General features: G+C 39.3%; 1 protein-coding gene and 1 long non-coding RNA gene across 5 annotated transcripts in view; both read left to right on the forward strand.

Annotated features, from left to right (window-relative positions):
* The first annotated feature begins 51 nt into the window (after positions 1-51).
* LOC127986356 (uncharacterized) lies at positions 52-10,760 on the forward strand. The gene is made up of 4 exons (XR_008160824.1): positions 52-534; positions 3,697-3,874; positions 6,633-6,798; positions 10,190-10,760. It is a non-coding gene; the product is annotated as an uncharacterized LOC127986356 (long non-coding RNA).
* A 2,507-nt stretch (positions 10,761-13,267) lies between these two features.
* Positions 13,268-25,139, forward strand: part of LOC127986285 (zinc finger protein 462) — a 32,600-nt gene continuing 20,728 nt past the window's right edge. For all 4 annotated transcript variants that reach the window (XM_052588554.1, XM_052588556.1, XM_052588555.1 and 1 more), the window contains exon 1: positions 13,268-13,418. The gene's annotated coding sequence lies outside the window, so the exon portion shown is untranslated. The remainder of the gene's footprint in view (positions 13,419-25,139) is intronic.

Here is a 25,139-nt window from a genome sequence, read left to right on the forward strand (position 1 = left end):
GTGGAAGAATCATTTTCCCTGATTAGAGTGAACCCCCCCCCCCCCCTCAAATTGTTAATGCAGGTTGACGAACCTCCAGTTTTTCAAGTAAATACAGGTTTGTGTCAGGTTTATGTTATTGGTGGTTGAGCACTTTTTCCTTGATAGACCTCACCTCACAATATAACCCACATGGTGCAAGCTTCTATCTCAATTCCTGGGTAAATGCTGGGTAAAGTCACTGTTGTCCACTGTGAGCACAATATTTTAATTAAGAGAAAATTGATGTAGTGTTGTAATTGATAAAGATATTGTGGTACTTAGTTAATTTTTTGTGTAAACCTTTCACAAACCTTCAGAGCAAAAAAAAAAAAAGGACCATTGCTCATTGCTTCCTTATTAACAAATTTCAAAAAGCTTTTTCTATCCTAGAGATAATATACAGTCTACCTTGTTTCAAGTAACTCTTATCTTTGCTGGCATAGGAGACTACCACTCCCGCAGACGCAGAGGCCCAGCTGTCTCTCCCAGTCACTCCAAGGATCATCATGCTTGGTAAGTTTCACATTCAATGTTAACGAATCCTTTGAATGGTTAGGGCACAAGCAAAGCAAAGTTTCTGGAAAACACTAGTGAATGTGTGTTGTGTCATTCTCTGCTTCTGCACCAGTCAGTAACAGCACAGTCACTCCAAATTTAAGTTATGTGGAGTAATCTCTCATCTTTAGTAGCCACCTATAATGTCGTGATTGCTATTTCAGATTGCTTGCTATGCCTGTATCACTCATAGTTTTTCTATCAGCAAACCAGTTATTGCTGCTTAAAGGATTAGTTCACCTCAAAATGAAAATTTCCTAATAATTTACTCTCACCCCAATGCCATCCAAGATATCCATCTCTTTCTTTCCTCAGTGGAAGAGAAATTAAGTCTGAGGAAAACATTTCTGGATTTTTCTTTGAATAATGGACTTCAATTGTAACCAACGTTTTGAAGTCCAAATCAATGCAGTTCAATTGTTAGGATTGAGCTGGGAACTACATCATCACATCGAAAGGTCGCGCTCCATTTCGCTGGCCATCTTTGTGTATTTCCACCGGCGATATCGAGCGCAACCTTTCGACATGTAGTTCCCAGCTCAATCCTAACAATTGTAGTTAAAAAGTATATAAATTATTATAATTTTTTTTTTTAGAAAATGACCAATCATTTCGCTAGATAAAACCCTAATCCACAGCTGGGATCCTGCACAGCCCGTTGAAGCACTTCATCTTTGAAACTGCATTGATTTAGACTTCAAAACGTTGGTTACAATTGAAGTCCATTATTCGAAGAAAAATCCAGAAATGTTTTAATCAGACTTAATTTCTCTTCCACTGAGGAAAGAAAGACATGGATATCTTGGATGGCATTGGGGTGAGTAAATTATTAGGAAATTTTCATTTTGAGGTGAACTAATCCTTTAAAGGAACACTCCACCGTTTTTTGAAATAGGGCTTATTCACATTATTTCCTGCATTTAGATAGGTGGGCAAATGCATTTTTGTGTCAGTGCATGCATTGTTTTAGTTTGACTGGGTCGGCGTTAGCTTAGCTTAGCACAATGAATGGAATTCTTTGTTGCCAGCTAGCATGGCCTGAGTAAAAGTGATCAAAATTTTTTAAAAAACCCACCTAATTACTTCTTGTGGCCTGCGTATTCACAACGAGTACAAATAGCGATCCAGATTAACACTAGGCGATTTCCTAGGCAGATATTGACTTGGGACTATATCATGGGGAAGCACAGGCGAAGCACTGCTACTTCGTCGCAGAGATATCACGCAACACATGAAAACATCAACTCTATGTGAATACAGGTATAATATGGGTCGATCTATACATGCGTCATGATTAAAATAATCACTTACTCTGTGGACAGCTGTCCATTTGGTCCATTCGGCGTGGGGCGTTTTTTCCAGTTCACTTTGTCACACCGGAAAAAAAAATCGAGTACTGCAGAATGGATCAGCGCCGTGAAATCCTCTGTAGATGTGACACACACAACTTCGGGCACGCTCATCTTGATTTGACGTGTTGAGCCTGGTCATCAATGGCAAAAACATGTCCCACTCTCTACAGCACAGACACTCTATTTCCGTCGGCATAGATTGGCATATTCCCCCACATTCACACCACCAGTTCATGTTGGCTCTCATCCTCACGTCCTCAGGCTGTTGAGCGAACGCAACCTCCTCCTCCTGTCGTTCTATTTCCAAAGCACGCAGCTCGTCTTCTGTAAACTCTGGTTCAAATAGGTATTGACTGTCTTGACTGTTCTTGACTGTCTGAGAAGTCACCCTCTTCGTCTCTCTCAAAATCAGCCATGTTCATCGCCATTCGTGTACTGTAAGGAAAATAGCCAGGCAGCTACTATTCACGCCGGTATGTTGACGGAAGTCGTGGGATTTCATGTGTTGCGTGATATCTCTGCGCCGAAGTAGCAGTGCTTCGCCTAAGCAGCAGTGCTTCGCCTGTGCTTCCCCATAATATAGTCCCAAGTCAATATCTGCCTAGGAAATCGCCTAGTGTTAATCTGGATCGCTATTTGTACTCATTGTGAATACGAAGGCCACAAGAAGTAATTAGGTGGGGTTTTTTTTATTTTTTTGATCACTTTTACTCAGGCCATGCTAGCTGGCAACAAAGGATTCCATTCATTGTGCTAAGCTAAGCTAACGCCGACCCAGTCAAACTAAAACAATGCATGCACTGACACAAAAATGCATTTGCCCACCTATCTAAATGTAGGAAATAATGTGAATAAGCCCTATTTCAAAAAAAAGGAGTGTTCCTTTAAAGGGTTAGTTCAGCCAAAAATAAAAATTATGTCATTAATGACTCACCCTCATGTCGTTCCAAACCCGTAAGACCTCTTCGTAACACGGTTTAAGATATTTTAGGTTTAGTCCGAGAGCTTTCTGACCCTCCATTGAGAATGTATGTACGGTATACTGTCCACGTCCAGAGAGGTAATAAAAACATCATCAAAGTAGTCCATGTGACATCAGAGGGTCCGTTAGAATTTGTTGAAGCATCGAATATACATTTTGCTACAAAAATAACAAAAATTACGACTTTATTCAGCATTTTCTTCTCTTCCAGGTCTGTTGTGAGCGCGTTCACAACACTGCAGTGACGCCCCTGACGTACAATGCTGCTGACGTGTTTTCTTTGTTATTGGTTGCACCAGAAAACACGTCAGCAGCGTCGTACGTCAACAGTCGCGTTCACAACAGACACGGAAGAGAAGACAATCCTGAATAAAGTCGTAGTTTTTGCTATTTTTGGACCAAAATGTATTTTCGATGCTTCAAAAAATTCTAACTGACCATCTGATGTCACACGGACTACTTTGATGATGTTTTTATTACCTTTCTGGACATGGACAGTAGACCGTACACACAGCTTCAATGGAGGGACTGAGAGCTCTCGGACTAAACCTAAAATATCTTAAACTGTGTTCCGAAAATAAAAGGAGGTCTTATGGGTTTGGAACGACATGAGGGTGAGTCATTAATGACATAATTTTCATTTTTGGCTGAACTAACCCTTTAATGCATTGCTTCGAAGATATGTATGCTCCCTGCCCTGTTTTTACAATAATTTATGTGGAGAAAATCTTTTATAGAATGTATTACTATGAAATATAATTTGTGATGACTCTTGTCTTTACTAAGGAGAGACAATCCTGACTGCAAAAAAATGGATGCTGTCGATCGAGGGGAGGGTCGTAATCCCACCTGGTGCTCACATGGCAGACTTCACCACTGCCTTGGCCGCTCTCTTCGCCTGTTACTATGTATTCAACCTAGAGTATCAGGTGGAAGCCAGCACAACACTGGAGTTTGTTCAGAGGTATTTTTTATCTTAAATAGTTTGATTACAGTGTAAAAGCAAATTGACAATTGAAAAGCTGTTCAAAATCATCTTCTCCCTTTAAAATTAGGGGTGTGAACTGACACTGGTCTCACGGTTCGGTTCGATTACGATTATCATGTCATCGATTCAGTTCAATTCGATATCACAATGCATCGCGATGTACCGCATACTCAATTTGACATTTTTCTTCAAAAGTGATGAGTGCGCGTGTGTGTGCTCGCCTGTTGAAACAGTGACATTCCAGTTGGGAGTAAAGCTTGTTTATGCCATTAAGAAAAGAAAAATCTGTCATATAAATTGTTTTAAAGAAATATTCATTTAAAAGCAGCGTTTATTAATCGGTGTATTATGTTACCATTAAAGATTCACGCATCAACCGTCGCTGAGTCCGCTGTTGAAGGTAACTATCATCCATTTATAATCACGCATAACAACACAGAATAATAGTAATTTGACCATCGGGTGCGGATACTTAAGTCAGAGAAAATTGTTGGGGCGGGTGGATGATTTATTTTTGGCTGTGGATTCAGCGTTGGAGCTCGTCCGTGCATCTCTAAAAGCAATCAGACTCTGCCAGGCGTTAACAGCTCGGGGTGAAAACGGCTAACGTGGTTTATCAAGTTAGTGGTATTACCTCCTGCATATTCTATTTGTGCGTGACATGAGTGCACAAAGTGCGTCTTCTTCAGGATGTGCTTACCAGGTTGTTCATAAAAGCTGAAATGTGCCCAGATGTAGGCTTTAAAGGTAGTTGGAGCATCTTTAATTACTCGCACTCGCGTCTCGCCTCCCTCTGCCATTGTATGCTACCGCGACAAATGACGTCAGAAAAGTGTCAGTACATTATAATCGGTTATGGTCTATTACTGAACCGATACCGTATCGTCCTCATCTGCATCGTAGAAACGATAAATTTTGACACCCCTATTTAAAATGTTATGTAATTGGGCTGGGCGATATGGCTGAAAACTGTATCACAATATAAGTGTTTCATATTGGTCGATATCGATAATTATTGATATTTTTATGACCTATTTAAAATAAGGACCAGGAGAAAAATATATTACATTTAAACATTTTTATTTTAAACTTAAAGGATTAGTTCACCTCAAAACGAAAATTTCTTTCTTTCTTCAGTGGAAAAGAAATTAAGTTTTTTGAGGAAGCAATAGCAACCAATGGTGTGATTGGCAAAGGACAAAAAAGCAGGAAAATATAATGCGCACCTATCATGACGCAGTGACAGCACATGTGATTATTCCAGTAGTTAGGACATCGCACAAGATTTGTGTTAACACAGAACACATTTCATCACTGGATAGTGTTTGTCGTTTATTTAAAGTGTGGTTTATGTCAGCTGAATGTGCTGAACGCTTTTCAGAGAAGATAAGGCAACGTTATTTTAGTACAATTCACACCCAGCGGTAATTCAGGGAAAAAAATCTCGGAATGCTTCACCTGAAACTTCGGTCTTCCGACCTATCATTGTGTCAGTTCTCAATTGATTTTGATGGTAATATCAATTTTAATTAATATGCGCGAAGAAGGGAGAGAGAGCAAGACAGTTTGAAGACTGAGAGTGTGCGCGCGATGCCGGAGGAGGGGCTCTCTTTCTCTCTCTGCTCGTTCTCTCAGTAACATGCGCTTGCCTGTCAGAATTGGCGCAGCAGTCAGTCATCTTATCTACATCACCGATCAAACAAGGCTTTCCACTTATCACTCCACGTCAGTTCTGTTATTGAAGAATCCAACACAAGACAACAATATGGTGCAACTAAACTGTTACATGATTGGCTGGTAGTGTGTTACTCCCTATGTTGCTAGGTTACCAGTGAGTGAGTGCCTTTGTTCATGCAAAGAAAAAAAAAAATCGAACGTTTTATCGAACGCATTTTTTATTGATATTGATTACATGTCTATCGCGATACATATTGTTAATGTTTTATGGCCCAGCCCTATTATGTAAAGTATCTGAGTATCTAAATAGTGTAGGTTGAAGCCTCCTAACAATTTGAATGCTTTAGGAGGACTGTTGGGCATGTACACACTATATTTTTTACATAAAACCTTTTGGGAGTAATTAAGCTCTTAATTCTTCATTTTTTTTTTCAGGCCATCTGATGTTGAGAATATATCTTCTGGTTGAAGAATTGTAGCTTGTTCAGGAGGTTCTCTGTTGTTTTCCACGTCTCAGATCTTTAAAGGAGTATGGTGTTAATGCTTGAGTCGAATAGCCGTAGTTTGGTCTTGAGTGTCAAATGCAGCTCTTGCCTTGCCCATTCTTGTGGTTAACCATCAAGCTGGCCAGTGTCTTTCTGTTTGCACTTTGGTCGTTGTGCTAATGTGGAGACCTGTCTCAGCTGACTTCTGTTCTACCCCTCTCAGTTTCTCTTACATTTGTTGGTGTTTTTGGGACAGTAATGTGATATAATCTGCAAAGTCTAGGTCGTCCAGTTGTGTAAATGGGGTCCATTGGATCCCATTGCGCCTGTTGTCAGTGGCTTGCAGCATGATCTAGTCGGCTGCATGATCTAGTCGGCCGCATGATCTAGTCGTCCTTCGAAGAGGAATGGTAATCGAGAAAGTAGACAGCCTTGACTAACTCCTGTTGAGATGTGAAATGCCTCTGTCAGCTGGCCTTTATGTATGATTCTACACTGCTCACTGCACTTACAGTTATTCAGTAATGTGCGCATATTGTCCCATCCCCTAATTCCTATACTCATGTTCATAGGTTTTTAGTCAGGATTAATCCTGACTCCAACAAGTGCACTGCCAAGGAGCAGATGAGCAAGACGACTGGGAGAGTGGTGAAGCGGAAGACTTCATACATGAACCCCCATGTAATCTCCTTCATCAGGGACTTCACGGAGTTCTATTTGCTAACTGACTAGATACAGGTGAGGTTCTGATAATAGCTTTAATAATAATTATAATACAATTAATAATATAGGTATCTGTGGGTTTAATATAATTAATCATAATTTGATAATAATAATAATAATAATAATAATAATTAGGAATGCACCAATACTGGTATCGATATCGGGCCGATACTAAGCTCAATGTTCTCGTACTCGTAAAAATGATTTTTTTTACTCCGATACCAACAACCGATACCAGGCGTGTAAATAGTGTTTGTGTTTAGAAAAAGAAACACTGACAACAGAGGGTATAATGGGGATAAAAAAGGCAGTATATGAAGTAAATCTATCTTACTAGTGAAATATTAAACGAAATATAGTAACACACATTGCTTTGGTGCGCGAGCTGATAAGAGAAAAACGTGCTGTGGCTTGAGCGTGCAGCAGGACAGACGCGTGAGCTAGTTGAGCGCATCCATTTATCCAAACGTCATTGGAAAGTTTGTAGTTCAGTCAGATGTAAATGGCAAAGAAAGTCAAACAAGACAATGTAGCTTATCAACGTTAACTGACGAGAGAGAGAGACTTGTTGATTGCTCTTGATTGACTAAATCATATATGTAAGTAAAACATAAACTGTTACCTTATTTATTAGGGCTGGGTAAAAAAATATAGATTTTTTTATTTTAATTGATTCTCATTTTTGCAAAACTGATACTGATTCTTAAACATTTTCATCGAGACATCAGTAGCTATATTACTAATATCAGTGATACACGCCTTCATTCATAAAAATATTCCATTAACATATAGGGCTGGGTAGGGGTGGGTACCGAAAGCTGGTATTAAACGGGCCCCGGGGCTGAATTTTGAAAGACCGATGTATCGATAAGCTCGGACGTTATCGGTTATGCTGTTGGTACTTGGAAAAATACACGTAATGTTATTATTGCTATAAAGACGTTTTATTTCGCCAACCTTTTCTATATACCATAATATTAAACCATTTGTCTGTGATGCATTTTTGCTATTCGCAGTCCGAGACAGAGAGATGTCCACAGTGCGCACATGACAGCCCTAATGAGTGACGTTGGAGGACAGAACTAAACATTCAAACATAGCCTGGTTACACTTCAGATTTGTGATTACTCTGATTTTATTTTAGATTTTGGCTTCCAAAGATTATAATAATAATATATTTGAGGTAAAACCATTAAAAACTATAGCTGCATTCTGTATAGCGCAACTTAATTCCCTTTGCAGCAGTAGGCTACGCTCTCATTTTTCCCTAAAACTTAAACGTCATGACAGAATCAGATTCAGCATTCAGTGATTGTTGTAAAATGCAGTCTAGCTACTGTTGCTAAATTGTGGAGACGCGTTTAATAATAAAAAGAGCTATTAATAGCACAAAAATATGCTCATGAGATGCTGTTCCCAAGGTGGCGCACGCAACGAGATGAGCAAATTATACTTTCAGTTTCATGTGCACATCTAAACTAGCAAATGTACACAAAAATATGTCTAAAATGGACGTAGGTATGGAAATAGTTGTCAGAAAATATAGCGCATCAGTCGCCTATTAGATCTGCACTCGGTCTTAAAGGGTCAGTGTCTAATAAACATGCTGACGATTGCACCATTACTGTGAATTAAACAAAAAAAAGGCTTAAATGAATAACTTCAGCTTTAATAAGCATTAATCTATCTATGATAAACGATGCAGCGTTATTTTACATTTGATTGCTTTACTAGAATTCTGTTTAGACCATACCTGAACAGTAGTAGACCTTCCTGAAATGAAAGCACTGTGTAGGCCTATATAATGTGTATCTTTGTTAATTGTTTATCTTTTGTTATGTGTATATATATATATAATATATATATATATATATTTATCAAAGAGTACCGACAAGAATACCGTTAAAGTATCGGATCGATCGATCGAAGCCGTATCGGTAAGAGTAGTAATACCATTAAAACCTTAACGATTCAGATATTCCAATTCGATTTCGATTCGCAAGCTTTCGATTCTTGATTTTAAATTAATAATAAGAAATTAAGAGCCACAAACCTGTATATTAAACTCTTTTTATTTTAGGTACACTTGGGTACATTAAAACAGAACCCAACTCTATATTTCAAATGAATAGAGAGGATTTTTATGCAAGTCAGAACAGTCGCTTGCCTTGATCAAACATGATCAGGTTATTTTATGTTTAAGATTTAACATGCATAAAATCTCACAGCATTAGCTGTAACATGGAGGCTGCAAGCCTATGAACAGTGTAGGAAAACTAATACCGGCTTTTGGGTGATAGATAAATATCAGGGTCTGAATTGCGTTTCATTATTCAGTTAAAAGAAAATTATTAACTCACCCTCCATTTCTCTCAGCCGCCAAAACGAATTTTTGTCCCGCCAAAGCCATTTGAATGGTGTGATGTAGATGACTGCTGCACTTGTGACAGGGCGCATGTTACTGATAGAACGAGCAGAGAGCCCTGGCCGCGCACGCACTCTCACAGTCGTCAAACTGTCTTGCTCTCTCTCGCTCCCTCAGGCATGTTCCTGTGGCTCAGTGGTGTAGAGCATTGCGTTAGCAGCGCAAAAGGTTATGGGTTCAATTCCCAGGGGAACACATGTTAGGAAATAAATGTTAGCCTGAATGCACTGCAAGTCGCTTTGGATAAAAGCATCTGCTAAATGCATAAATGTAAATCTAAATATTAATCAAAATCAATTGAGAATTGACATGATGGTAAAAGATCGGAAGACCGAAGTTCATGTCGAGCATTCAGAGATTTTGTTTCCCCTGAATTACCGCTGGGTGTGAATTGTGCTAAAGAAAACGTTGCCTTATGTACTCTGAAAATTGTTCTGCATCACCTGAAATATAAACACTTTCAATAAACAAACAAAAAACTATCCAGTGATGAAATGTTTCCTGTGTTGACAAAAATCTTGTGCAATGTCCTAAACTCCCGGGATAATAAAGCGCGTGCCATAGTCCGCTACTGACACGTCCGATTCTCGAACTAATGACTCATTTGAACTGATTACATTTAATGAATGGTTAAAACAACTGATCTGTCCAACACTGAACTCGCGAGTCGTCTGAATCGGTGTATAACAAATTGGTAACACTTTACAATATGGTTCGATTTATTAAACTGGTTAACTACATTAGTTAACATTAACTAATAATAAACTGCACTTCTACAGCATTTATTAATCTTTCTAAATGTTAATTTCACTATTTACTAGTAGCCTACATTATTAAAATAAAAAGTTGTATTTGTTAAAAGAACACTCCCCTTTTTTTGGAAATAGGCTCATTTTACAACTCCCCCAGAGTTAAACAGTTTAGTTTTACCATTTTCGAAACCATTCAGCTGATCTAATGTGTTTTCTTCTTTAATTTCAGGGCTCCAACTAGGATTCTAGGTCTCCAAGGTCAGGGCATGCAAGAGGCCATAGTGGCAGGGGAAGTTTATTTTCCTTTCTGTTTTAAATGTTCATGCAAATGTTAAATTTTTTTTTTTTTTTTTTAAATGTTCAATGTTTTATTTTATTTCAGTATTGCCATAGTGTTATTTATTACTCTTTAGAATGTGGTAATAATCAGTTATTTAAAAAGCTTCAAAGTAGTTAAATATTTTGACCGTGTTGTATCAATTTGCGTTATTGTTCTGCCATAGCAACCAGTCATGTGGAACTAGTGAATGAACTAGTAACAGTTTGCTCTGTAACTTTACAAAACTTGTAATGAAATAGCCTCGTTTTGTAAAATTTTCTTAAGTCAGTAATTAAATTTAGCAACAGTAGAATACGCAGATAATAGACTTCACGCCATTAAAAATTACAAACACAGAATGTTCGTTAACTTTGGATGGCATAATGACATGTTGTCCAGTGTCAATTATCCCTTTATGTTGTACCTGTTTTGTCATTCCTGTTCACCAAATGTTTTTAAATAAATAACTGTTAACAATTTTCTTATTGTCTGCAGTTGATTGCAGGGTTTAAGAATATGGGTGATTCTTTTAATGATGGCTAATATTAAGTCACAGTGATACAGTATTTAAATTGTACAGTGAGAAACTGAATTTACAGTGATTAACTGTTATCTACTGCTTATAGTACTGTATTGCATACAATACATAAAAACAGTGCTTAACTGTTTTTTGTATGTAAATACAACTAAAATCACAGTGTTTCATTGTTTTTTTTATTTTACAGTGAATACACAAAATACTGTAAATGGAAGTACAGTACCCTTACTGTAAAACGTATTCACAGTAACTTACTGGCAACAATTAGCCAGTAAGTTACTGTAAATACAACTAAAATCACAGTATTTAATTGTTTTTGATTTCACAGTGTATACATAAAATACTGTAAATGGAAGTACAGTACCCTTACTGTAAAACATATTCACAGTAACTTACTGGCAACAATTAGCCAGTAAGTTACTGTAAATACAACTAAAATCACAGTATTTAATTGTTTTTGATTTCACAGTGTATACATAAAATACTGTAAATAGAATTACAGTACCCTTACTGTAAAACATATTCACAGTAACTTACTGGCTAATTGTTGCCAGTAAGTTACTGTAAATTTTACGGTAAATTTTTTACAGTGTAGTCACATCTGTCAGTTTATCTAACTTTTGTCAGGTGTTTAGGACAGTAATGACTGCGCTGCTCTTCTAAGACGTTGCTAAACATGTGAAACACAATTAGTGAGGTGTGAGTCCTGAGGGGAAATACTTTGGTAATTGATCAGCGCTGTCTATTACACCTGTCTTTGTGTCCAAATATTTACCTGAAACATGACGCGGTGAAGTCGACAGGTAAAAAAGATCTAGAACTCACCTGAGACTAATCTTCTGCTCTCTTTCATCGATATACGTTGGTTTTATTTTGAGTTTAAGTGCTCTTTACCAAGTTTAAGTTTGACTTTACTGACACATTCTTCACATGTTGATGCATTTATTGCATTGGATTTAAATTTACGTGTTTGGAAGACTCTTTATTCCAAAAGAGAGTTCATGCATTCCTTGGGAATCGAACCCATGACCATCTGAGTCGAGCATCATGCTGCATGTCATTCAAAGCTGAAACAGAAAACATCGCTAGTAACACAGATTTATGATTCTGTCACACTTACTGGTGTTCTGTGTCAGTCAGGACATTGAGTTATGATTTATGAATTAGTCGTTAAGAGCAGCTAAAGATCTAATTAACCATTGTGTCAAGAGACGAACGGAGGAAACAAGCGTGCAGGTTTTTCCCAGCATGCAGTCTGATTGTGAATGATGTTCTGCATCATGTATTCAGGCACTGTTTAAACTGAATACATGTTCATTATCTGTTTAACAGCTTCAGATGGGAATCAGATCAGATGTGTTCCTTCTACTCAGCCACAACCACAACAAACAAGCTTTATTAAAAATGATGTGGGAACATTGTTTTAAAATGGTTTTTAAACGTTGAAACGTCTATAGCTTCTTGTCATGATTATAGCATTTCTTTTAAAGGTTACAAAAACCTTTCTTACATTTTATTTTCACTCTACATAAAATGTTATTTGAACATTAACATTCAATATTCTAAGAACGTTACAATGTCTAGTTTTCTTGTTGTGATTAGAACATTGTTTTAAAAATGTTTCATACAAAGTTTAAAAAAAAAACGTAATATTTTTCTCAAATATAACACGTTTTCTCTCAACATTATGAGAACATTCAATTACAAATTACATCAAATGTTATGTATGAGATATAATTAATATAAAATATTATAGATTTGATCAATTCTATCATATAAATCATATAAAAGATTCCATAAAATAAGAACATTTTCCTAACATCAATATAACTCTTAAAAAACGTTGTTGTATTAACGTTTTCTCAACATTTAGAGAATGTATAGCTTATAAAAATAACATTAACGTACCATTAAATATTTGTTTTCTTAGATTAATATCACTAACTCTTAAAAAACATTGTGAGAACGTTCCCTGTAGTCAGATGTGTTAAAACATGAGATATTATCAGCATCACTGGAGAACATTGTACACCAGATGAAATCATCATCTACACAAACACATCCACGAGATTCATAAAGAAACATTTATTTGGACTCTGTGACGCTTAAACATCATCACGTGACTGTGGTGTTTAAACTGCGCTGGAAAACTTGCTCCAGACCCGCGAACCCCGAGGAAAGGTTCCTGCTGCTGGAGAACCCGAGAGACGCGCGCGAGGGCTGGAGTGACGCGTCCGCCTGATAACGCGTCGCGAGCGCCGTGAGGCTCCATGTTTGAGCTCCACTGCTGCTGGAGTCATGAGAGGCTCTGTGGACCTTCCTCCTGTCTCTCTGTCTCATCGCAAACTCTTGTGCACCCTCTGGTGCTTGCTAGACTCCAGAACTTCTTTGTGTTGCCTGCTGAGCAGATTGTCTTCCTTGTCTCTGAGGCTGCTCATTATTCAGAGACAGCCGGAGCTCAGGTCATCTGCAGCTGCTGCACTGAAGAAGAAGAAGAAGAAGAAGAGGAAGAGGAAGGAGGAGGAGAAGCGAGAGGGAAGATGGCGAACATCCTGCAGCTCTAGACCGGGAACAAGTTCGCAGAAGATCCAGGATCCAGCCGTGAGTATTCGGTTTCTCAGCTCGCCTCGCTCCATAAACCGCGCTGGAGCTCGGGATCCGTGGAGAGCGACCTGGAAATGCGCTTTTAATGCTTCCCAGACCCGAGAGGAGCCCAAACCGAGCGAATCCTCCAAAAACGGGCACATTGGAGCTCGTGCAGTGACGCGTTGCTGGAGCGTCTCCGCGTCGCGCCGCCGGTGAGCGCGTCCGAGCGGTGAAACGCAATGTGACGGGCGCTTTCTGGAAGCCATTGCACGGATTCGGAGCTCCGCGTCCATTAGTCAGGCAGTCACAGACGGACGCGACGCGACGCGACGCTCCCGTGACGTGACCAGAGTGTTTCAGTGTAGCGTGATAACACCGTGTCGTTTCCCGCGACGCGCTCCAGGTGTTTGTCGCCGCAGGTGTAGAATGACACCGAGGCTTCTCCAGAAAATGGAGTCTGGAGAACAAAGGTGGACTTCTGCTGTCACTGCCCCCTGCGTGGAGCTGGACGCGCGTCGCTCACATTTCACGCTCGTTCGCACGCGATTCTGCCTGAAGTTTTCCCGCGATCATATATTATACCGCGGTAAACCGCGATATCGCTTTTGGAGTAAAACGTTGAGTTTATCGTGTCAGTAATGTTCTAGAGTGGCCTACAGACGCTCCTCTGGAGATCATCTCACAGACTCAGAAATTAAGTTTAGTTTCATTTTAGTGAATGCATGCATGGCTCAAAGACCGAAGAACTTGCACACGCTCAACTTTTCTTTCGCTTCTCTTTATGCACCTGTGTGTGTTTGGGAGCAGATCTGAAGCTCCCGGCTGGAAGTGAGATGAATGTTTGTGCACTTGTCTGGCTGAAGGGTAATAATCTGACGTGTGTGTGTGTGTGTGTCATGTTCAGCGTTGCACACCGTCAAAGCTTTTTTGGTAGAAGGCGGTTGTTTCTCCATTGGCTCTGACTGTGTGTGTGTGTGTGTGTGTGTGTGTGTGTGTGTGTCCTTCTGCAATCGCTCTGGCCACTGTGAAATCCCGCTGACAAAGACAGCGCTCCACACACACACACACACACACACACTCTCAATGCGACAGACGCAGGCCAGAGCAGCTCAAAATGGAGGCCCGTCTCTGATGTCAGGGCAGACAGGTTTCTCTCGTGTCCTGCTGCTGTCTGGTGTTTCTCAGCAGCTTCTCCAGGTGGATCGAGGCTGTGAGGTCACTCTTCTTCATGTTTTCACTGCTGATAGAATGCAACAAACAGCTTGTAGTGTTTTATGGATGATTTAATTTGTCTCGAGTTCTTCCTCCTCCAACAGTCTCAGCTGTGTTTCAGGGAGGATTTTAGGGGATATGTGTGTGGTTTCTCAGTAAGGACTTTGATCTGGTCGAGCGTCTGACCTGGAAAAGCTGAAAGCGTCTTATGCAACTGTTGAGCACACGGTGATGATGATGATGATGATGGTCCTGGTTCAAACTCAGCGTGACCCACTTTCATGAAGCTCCAGTCTGTTCCTCTCTGTTTCAGTAAAACACTCCTCTGGAGGGAACACACACTGTCAGCGATGGGTGGTGTCGTATTGAACATTGATCATGTAGATGGGTGGAGATCTGTTCATGACTCTCAGTGAAGCTCTGTATTGTCTCTTTCTCATGTTGAACACAGAAAACGAATGCAAACACACAAAGGCATGATCTATTTTTAATGATGAAGCAATGAGGCTGAAGTCAACAGAGTAAACCTGAGCTGTTCCCAGCCCTACATACACAGCATCATCAGAAAGAGCGGCTCTTTACAGGGCTTCGGGTTTAACAAGTGTTTTCAGTGCATGTATAATCTCAGAGCAAGCGTGTCTGATCACTTCCTCAGTTAAAGAAGAAGAACTGATGGTTTTACCTGTCACTAACTAAGCAGCATGTTAATGTCAGACTCTACTGAGCCGAGTCTATGTTGGTAATATGAGCCCTATGTAGACAGCACGGAGCTCTCTAGGGTTCAGAGCTGTAGATGTAGGACCTGTTGACTTTACTCCACACTTACAGCTGTGTATTCTGCTGTTAGTGAGTGTTTCAGTAAAAGAGAAGCGTCCCGTGGCTCCAGACGTCCTTCTGCTTTCTTCGCTGTCCGTCCTGACTTCTGTCGTGTGATGTAATGATGTTGGTTCTCCATCGTAACGCCAGCTCCGTCTCAAACGTTCCTCTCTAACTCATCTTGAGATCAGGCTCTAGTGAGGAGAGCGTCCTGCAGCAGAAGCGTGCTGTGTTTCAGTCTTTCAGGACGCTGAAGGCCTTCCAGTTTGACGGTCGAGTGACCTGAGATATAAAATGGACCTTTCATTGGGACGAGGCCGAAACACACAGAAGTTGTTCCTCAGGCGTCCTGACAGAGAGAGAAGACACAGAGACAAAAGCCAATTGAAATGGTTCAGTGGACGCTTTCTTGACGTGATGCGCTGGAGTCTCTCACACACTCGGTCTTATCTAAAGAAGCATAGTTTATATAAGCTTCTGCTGCGATTATTTACATAACCTGGTTTGGCTCATAACTAGCGCTGCTTAACTGAAGGAGAATAGTAATAATCAGTGCTGACAAATGATTAATCACTTCCAAATATAAAAGCTTTTATTTGCATTATATATGTGTCTATTTAATTATTATGCATGTTTGTAAACACACACACATGAGAGAAATGTTATGTTTATATATTTAAATACATTTCTATATAATATACATATAACAAATATGTATACTCATGTAAATATGTTCAGTATACTGTATGTGTGTGTATTTATATGTGCATAATATAACAGTACACACACACTATGTAAACATAAACGTTTATTTTGGATGTGATTAATCGTTTGACAGCACTAATAATAATAATACAGATATTGTTGTTATTATTACACAATAAAAACAGAAATCCACAGTGTTTTCTTCATTGACTTCACACTGTTTTCGTTCAGTAGATTGTTCTAGTGGATTGGTGGAGTTTAAAACACTGTGTTTCATAGTTGAATTGTATTCTGGAGATGACTGTGATCAGACTGCAGAAGCACAGATGTGACAGTATGTGGATGTGTTTTTGAGTTTGTGAGGACGTCTGGGTTCTGCTGGTTCCTCTGACCACAGATCAGTCTGAAATCTGCTCCAGAACGAGACTCTGGAGACCACACGATGATCTTTCCTCTCCTCAGAGCTGATCGAGCATGATTTAAGAGTTCACAAACTTACATAAGAACCTCCTCATCCAGACACGCTGTTATTATCAGATTATTTGAGTCTAATGTGACGGTGAGAGGAGGTTTATAGCAGTGCTTCTCAACCAGAGATGCATATAAACTACAATAACCGTCTTATTATCATGATTAATATGAGTAATTAAGAGTTTAAATGTCTTTAACTATTCCGTTCACTAAAGCTGCATCTATTTGATTCAATGCATTCTAAAATGCTGTTAAATAGTGAAATATTATTCTAATGTAAATCATAAGTGTTCTGTGTGAATCTGTGTTAAAGTGTAATTTATTTCGGTGATGCTCCGCTGTATTTTCAGCATCACTGTAGACGTCTGTGTTCCTCAGCGGCGGTGTGTGAGGTGCCAGTGTCAGAGTCTGATCAAATATTGAAGAAGCCCTCGTCCGTGAGGTAATATTACTGGAGGAGTTCGGTTGGGTGCCGTGGAGTCTCTGGAGAGCGATGCGTGTGAATGTGGACACGGGACATCGGCATGTTGTGCTGCTATTTATAGATCTGAGTGTTTGACATCCTTCATGTTCAGATTCTGGTTTCTTCATGAGCATGCGTAGGGTTTCTCTCGAGTTTTCTTGCATTTTCTCCCAGTTTTAAAGGAGAAGTTTCAAATGCATTGAACAGATCGTGATCAGACGACAGCTCCACGGATAGTGTGTGTAGCCCGTAATCAGCATTTGTTCAGTAACTTCACTCACTCTTCACCCTCAAGATATGGATAGAGCTGTAGTTTCTATTACTGTAGAATGAGTGTTTTCAGATGATTTGGGTTTGAGATGAAGAATACAGGTTACACACCCATGATCAAATGTGCTAAAGTAATATCTGAGTGTTTGGTGATCAGATGGGTGTTAAAGTGCTCGTGGAAACGTGACCTTGTTAAATGTTGGATCTCCCAGAGTTTCATCCATCATCATTAGACGAAGCGTTCCCACGCCTGAGGCCGGCAATTACTGACGCTCAGAGAGGATGAAGAATGACGCTTTCAGTGTTGCAGAGCGGAGATTGTGTCTGAGACTTTGGTCATAAGTGTAAGATTCATGTGAAGCATGTGGTCAGACTCACTACACATTGATTTTCAGGGATTTTTCGGAGTATGTTTTACAACAAAACACTGTTTGAGTCATGCTTCTCTTTAATTCAGTGCTTGGCGTTTCGTTGTGATATCTGGTCAAATGTACGAGCAGCTCGAGTGGAAATGGTTGAAATGCTAATGTGTTTATTGTTCAGTGTAATGGTGGATCTGGTTTGAAGCGGCGCTGATGTTTTCTGCTCAGATGCTGACGGTTTAGAGACGCTTGTTTCAGAAGATCTCGCCTGATTCAGTGTTTGGGCTGCGTTAGAGACGCTGGAGCTGTTGGTTCTGGATGTTCAAGTTTCTCAATGAAACCATCGATGCCAGTAAAAAGCTTTATTTTTAGGACTGTAGACATCCTGTTTTCTGATTATAGTCCTGGTTTGTGGTGTCCTGTTCACTGGAAACAGCAGCTCACAGATGCACTGGAAACATCCCGATTTACAACAGAGTACACACAGATCATTTGATACAAATATGAAGTGTTAATATTATATACAGCCGTTTTTTATACTGTTTTGATCTGTTTGCTGTTTTTTTTTGTCACAATTTACTATTTTTATTTGTTTTTGTTTTTTTTAAATAAAACTAAAATTCATTTTATTTTATTAATAAGTCGTTTTGTATAAGTAAAATGTAAAAATAATTATTAATAATTAAAATAATAATTGGAACCCACAAAATTAAGTTGTATCAGTCGAACACAAGATGAAAATATATAACCTCAAATGCAATAATTAAGATTTTTTTATTATTATTTATTTTGTCGCTGCTGCTCACCAAGGATGCTTTTATTTTATCAAAAATACAGTAAAACAGTGAAATATTATTCTAGTGTAAATCATCTGTTTTCTGTGTGAATCTGTGTTAAAGTGTAATGTATTTCTGTGATGCTCCGCTGTATTTTCAGCATCATTCCTCCAGTCTGCAGTGTCACATGATCTTCAGAAATCAGAATAATATGATGATTCACTGCTCAAGAAACATTTCTGATAGTTTCTACAACAATTAAAATACAAAAACATACAAGGAATATATATTTTAGAAATTCATAATCATAACTATTGGACTTTTGATGATATTTTAGTTATAGAGCTGTGAAAGTGTGCTAGAAATCTGCTGAGTCTTAGACTAGATGCTCCAGACTGAGCTTTTCTTGAAGAAATAAAGTCAGAATTGTCCTTCTTGGAAAGATCCCTTTTAAGACCCTGTGTCATGTGAGATTATTAATGCTGTTCTACAGTTGTGTTTCCTAAAACACTGCGTTCATGTAAAGAATGCCTGTGGATGCGATGACGTTTGTGATTTCTCTCAGTCTTCTCTCCTCCGGAGTTGAGCAAGAAGTGGTTTCTGTTGCAACTCCTGAGGTGAATGATTATCACCTGATTACAGGAGACTCACGCAAACCAACTCATTCAGCCGCTCTGAAGTCATCTTCAGTGTTAGAGCTGAAGAACCCAGTCTGATGATCGAAACAATCGGCTGTTTTTAGAAATGAGTCGTTGAATCATTCATGCGATTCATTCCACAACACTGATTCATAGAGGAGTGAGACAGAGCAACTCAATAATGTCTAAAATTATATTTACCCAATATTTGGTTGTCTGCGGAGCCGTTGTGTAGAAGCAGTGTCGTAGCTGTGCTGTTTTCTGTTTCTGGTGGGACACTGCTGATCTCTCAGTCCATTGCTGTGTGTTTTATAGAGAGTGGAGTCTCTGGGGAGGTTGATTGTCTCGCTCATGGACAGACGAGTGGAGAACAGAGCTAGTGTTTGAGCAGAAGGGGTTAACTGGACCCTTGGGAAGGGCTTGTGTTGGATGCGTCTCTGAAGCTTCATGTTGGTTTGTTAATGGCTGACCTATTTCTGCTGCCATATGCTTCCTGGAAGGGATTTGCTTTGAAACATGAAAGCAGATGATTTGGATGGAGGAAGAAGATTATGAGCACATCACTCCAGAAGATCTCACATCTGTTGACGTGAATGTCGGGAAATAGTCGACGTGATGTGTATTGATTCATGTTTGGATCGTCGAATGAGAGGGAGTTTCTGTGTTCTTGTATTAGATTCGGATCTTTGCATTTGTTTGTTAAATTGTGTTAAAATGATAACATTAAACCTCAAATGTCTGGATTTTTTAAAGTGATTTAGTCGCTTCTGCTCACCAAGGCTGCCTTTATTTGATGAAAAATGCAGTAAAATCAGTAATAATGTGAAATATTATTTCTATTTAAATCATCTGTTTTCTGTGTGAATCTGTGTTAAAGTGTAATGTATTTCTGTATTTTCAGCATCATTCCTCCAGTCTTCAGTGTCACATGATCTTCAGAAATCAGAATAATATGATGATTTACTGCTCAAGAAACATTTCTGGTTATTATCAGTGTTGAAAATAATCATAATCTTTCATTTCACCCCAAACGTTTGTAATTTATAACAGTTATTCTGATTATTCTGAAGATCATGTGACACTGAAGACTGGAGGAATGATGCTGAAAATACAGCGGAGCATCACAGAAATAAATTACACTTTAACACAGATTCACACAGAAAACAGATGATTTACATTAGAATAATATTACAGATTTTTCCTGAATTTTTGGTTAAATAAATCCTTTGAGTTTTGTCTGGTAGTGTGTGTATTTCTGAGCCCATGAAGCTGAATCTTATATTGTCCTGGGTTCTGGAAGGCTCTCGGAGGCTGTTGTTGACGTGATGCTGCACACGGTTGGAGTCGTCGTTATGAGTTACTCGTGGCACTTTTTTCAATCCGGTTTATCAGGAAACTGGAGTGAGAACAGGAACTGTTTGTGTGTCTGATCTCATCTGGCAGGTCTTTGGCACGGCCCGAGCTTTATCATGAGAATCATCTGAGACTTCCTCTATTGAGGGACAGCACATGACCGAGCGCTTTGAGGAACTGGAGGTTAGCAGAGCTGTTTCTCCTGCTGTAATGAGAAGTTTCGGCTAGCGTGACTGAAACCGAACGTCTCGCTGCGTTTCCTCTTCTTCTCTGGCCTCTCGTGATCTGGAGCGCCGTGCGATCGAAGGAGTTCTGGAGCGTTCTCCAGCTTCAGAACGCACAGAGCCTCAGTCCAGGGTTATTCGGGCAGCTTTGTGTGCTCTACGAGGGGATAAACAGACCCAAACCATGGCACTACCATCTCCATGTTCCACAGATGGGATGAGGTTCTTGTGCTGGAATGCAGTGTGTTCTTTTCTCCAAACAGAACACTGCTCATATAAACCAAAAAATGCTCTTTTGGTCTCATCTGTCCAGTAGTCCTCTGGCTTGTCCATATGAGCTGTTTTCGGAGAGCATGCACACTGTTATTCAGTGTTCTCCTGATGAAGAACTCCTGAACATTAACATCAGCCGATGTGAGAAAGGCCTTCAGTTCTCAGAAGTTACCCTGTGTTCCTCTGCAGCCTTGCACACTATTACACCTCTTGCTTTTGGTCAATCACTCCTGGGGGGGAAATCAACCCAAATGAACTCAGATCGCTGTCTTTATGCTCATTCTATTTCCACATCAACTGAAGAAGCAGTACTTTTGACAGCTCTGGGCCTGGATCTGTCGATCGACCCTGTCGTGTGGTTTATATAAGCTTATATAACCGGTCGTTCCTGCGGTGAGATCTGCACATGCTCCTAACCGCACGCTGAAGATCCCGTTCCACCCGTCTGCACAGACATGAAGTGAAAGAACCAGATCTTCAGTTCCTGTATCTCCAGACTGTGGAAGGACAGAGAAGTGTTTGAGGAAACAGTGCCACTGGGAATTAAAATATCTGTTTTTAACCCTCATAATGCACTCAAAATCATATACTGTTTTCTCGTTCTGGGTATGTTTGTCATAAACTAATAAAACCAGTAATTCTTAAGTCACGAGTGCCCAAAACAGTCCACATTTATGAAACTTGCATATTTATTTCTAACAAAACATCAAAACAACATAAATATTACTCTGAAAATTTTTCACACAAAATAAATTAATTTTACTTGCATACACTTTCAGATGAAAAAAGTTATATGTTTTTCATGCTGCAGTGGTTCATCAATAAAGTTCAGTCCCAAAGGTGTGTGAGATATACAAAAAAGCGAATTTTGCAATTTTGCGATAAACAAGTAAATGTTCATACACCGCTTGAGTAGCAAGAATGTCTTCAGTTTTAACTATTTCTTCCATTTTGTATATTTGTGTAAGAATAAGAAGCACTTAATCTGTGTTTAGCGTCTTTCATTCCAACATAAGAAAACATTTCTGGAATCTGCATCTGAAAAGGCATTTAGATGTGTTTACACAGTTTATGTCTCTCAGAGGAGACATGGATGCATTTAAACTGCAGACACAGATGCATAAATAGGTTTTGTATAAAATAAAAAGTATTTTACGTCATTACATTACATCACTGAAAAAATGTGAGAATGGTCCATGGGACACCATATGTATCCGGGTCAAAAATGACCCGGACGTGAAAAGTGTAACTTAAAAAATAATTGAAAATATATGTATATATATATATATTGTGTATTTTGAAGGTCTTGAACCATTTAATACATTTTGTACCATCAACCCTCAATGAATTTGCTGAAAATGTTGTTAATAAGTGCGTCTTTATTCATTCATGAGAGCTGATTAGATGTTTCTGGTGAATATAATGAAGAATGTGAATGTTTAGGCAGAGAGTGTAATCTTCAGTCATGACCCCATCTGTTCCTCTGTTGTGTGGGATGGTGGGCAAACAGTTAAGGACAAAACCCTTCTACTTCTAATCAGCTTAATGTTGGCTTATTCTGCGAGTGTGTTTGAGAGGGGCGGCTGCGCTGGGATCTGTATAGAGGAGGCTGTATAAGGCAGGTCAGCCGGTTGGTGATTAACTAACATCAGTAGACTTTGGAATCTGGTTTGCGATGGGATTGAAAGGTCTCGCAGGTGTCCTGGTCGGACAAGTTTTTGTTCCCATTGCTCTCTGGTCTTCCTCATTCTTAGCCCAAGGCTGCAGATGTTTTGTGAGCTCTGAAAGAGGGAAGTCCAGGCATGCTTTGCATTTTTAGACCCCCTCGTGAAGCTTTAGTTCCTCTAAGCTCGTTTTGAGGACATGAGAGACTCTTGACTCTGTCCTGTGAGAGTGCATGGACAAAACCAACAAGTCAGCAGTCAACCAGATAAGACTAGTCAGTTACAGTTAGACTGGTTAAGGGTCATGGTGACAAAATGTCTTTTAATTTAGTATTGACAGCAGTGAAATTAAGATATTAATGTAAGCGGCTATTCATGTTTAAAAAAAGATGAGGGAAGTGGGATACTAAAAAAAACTTTTAAAGCAGCAATTGAACTCAAGTTTTAGTTTATAATCAGATTGTCTGAGCAAGTCATTTCAACATACTGTATCTTGTCTAGTTGAATCTTGTGTAACTTATTTGGAAAAAATATTTTGAGTTGAAGTATTGGAAAACATGGTGCCATGACAAATTCTTACAGTAAATGGGGAAAAAACGCAAGATTTAAAAAATTGCAAAAATGTACACATGAAAACTGTTAGATCTCGCAATTCTCATATACTGTGTTAAAGTCTTTGGCATACAAGATGCTTGACAAAATTATTCATGTCATTTACTTTAATGTGCCAGTAGGAAACTTCTCCAGTCAACAACCAGTCGCCAAGATACAGTACTTCAAGAAGTTTAGGCCCCGCTTGTAAGAGTTATTTATTTATCATGTTGATATTTGGTGTGTCCACACATTGCTTTGTCCTAAATACACCTGTGCACCATTTATAGGAAAGTTTGCTGGTAGGTTCTTCTAACGTCTTGGAGAAGTTTCCACAAGTGTTATAGCCAAGTGTTTTTGAGAAGCGTCTAATGTGGCAAAGTCTTTTGCCCTGCGCTGTACATTCCCCATTTGCACACCATTGAATGCTCTGTGAATTACTTTGGGTAAAAGCTTCTGCCACATGTAAAATGTGATATGTTTTTTTAATATCCCAAGATGTTGAAACTATGACACGCTGAGCTCAGGCTGGCACGCCAGAAGGTTTTTCCCTGTGCTTCTGCTGAGCTGTGCAGGCGGAAGGTTTTGGGTGCGTTACATCTGCTAGATAGATCTCTGTCAGCTGCTCTCCAGTGGCAGCGAGAGGATCAGATCTGGGAGTCCATGTTACGCTCTGTCTCAACACCTCAGCACACATTGCTGCTCTTAAAATGGCTGCCCTTGAAGCTCAAAGGATCTGGTGCTCAGTGGCTGTCAGAGACGCACCAAGCACATGAAAGCTTTACAGATTTCACCCCATTAGCCTGGAAGTGTCTGACGCTCCGCCGGATGGGCTGCTAGGGGCGATTTGTGTTGTTTCAGGTCTGCTATTTTTACATTTGTGTTTTCCTCCTCTACCAGTCTTCATGGTTTGTCAGATATGGCTGTCGAGATGAGTGTTAGTTTGAGTTCCTCTCGAGTGCTGGAACACATCAGGGCAGAGCTGAAACACAACCTCGAGAGACAATGGGCGAACCTGCCCTGGGACACACTGGGAATGAAGGTTTAAACCAGTGTCTGCTTTTACTGTTTGAGGCAACAGGTGATAAGCCATAGGTGCGAGAGCTCAGATGTCTTTATTCTAAACAAGCAAGATCTTCTCATCTATCAGGAATTCCAACCATTCAGCCATAAAACCAGTTTTTAGTCTAGTGTCTGTACAACTATTGCATTTGTTAGTTTGATGGGTTTTTAACGCTTATTAAACCCATAAGCACTGATGCTATAACTCACAATGCACCTTTTGTATGCCAGACATGATGTGATATTGCCATAATTTTAGTATTTTCATCAGGTGGGTGAAATTTGATAACATTGATAACACTTAATTTTCATAGTCCACTTTAAATAATTTTCTGGACTTTAAGCAAACTAGCAGTCATTAGATTATTAGTAGACTGCTTAATATCTGCTAACAGACATTCAACTGACTGCGAGCAGGCCAACTTTGCAAGTACATTATTCAACAAACCCTAACCTAACAGTCTACCAATACACTTATGACAGTTAAGAAACGTAGTTACAAAGGTACCTATTGATGGTATAATATCTAAAGTTGACAATCAAAATCAAGTGCAACCCTTCATTTTATCTGTTAGGGTTCTGATTACACCATGAAAGATTCTTATATTCTTCAATATTATTTTTTACCCAAACACATGGCCTTGGTTAGATCAGTAGAAGGTTTTATTGGCTTTTGATGAAACCAAATTTTTCGCTTTAGAATTGCATGAAATGATATTCGTTCAAAATAAGAAAAGTGAAATGTATTAGTGGATATTGACTTTGCATCATATTTATAGCAAGTGTTCTACGATAACTATAGTTCATACATTTGTGTCTCTTATTTTAATAATGATTGCAGGTCCTTGATAGTATT

Source organism: Carassius gibelio, chromosome B21 (genome assembly GCF_023724105.1).
Source record: "Carassius gibelio isolate Cgi1373 ecotype wild population from Czech Republic chromosome B21, carGib1.2-hapl.c, whole genome shotgun sequence".
NCBI classification, from domain to species: domain Eukaryota; kingdom Metazoa; phylum Chordata; class Actinopteri; order Cypriniformes; family Cyprinidae; genus Carassius; species Carassius gibelio.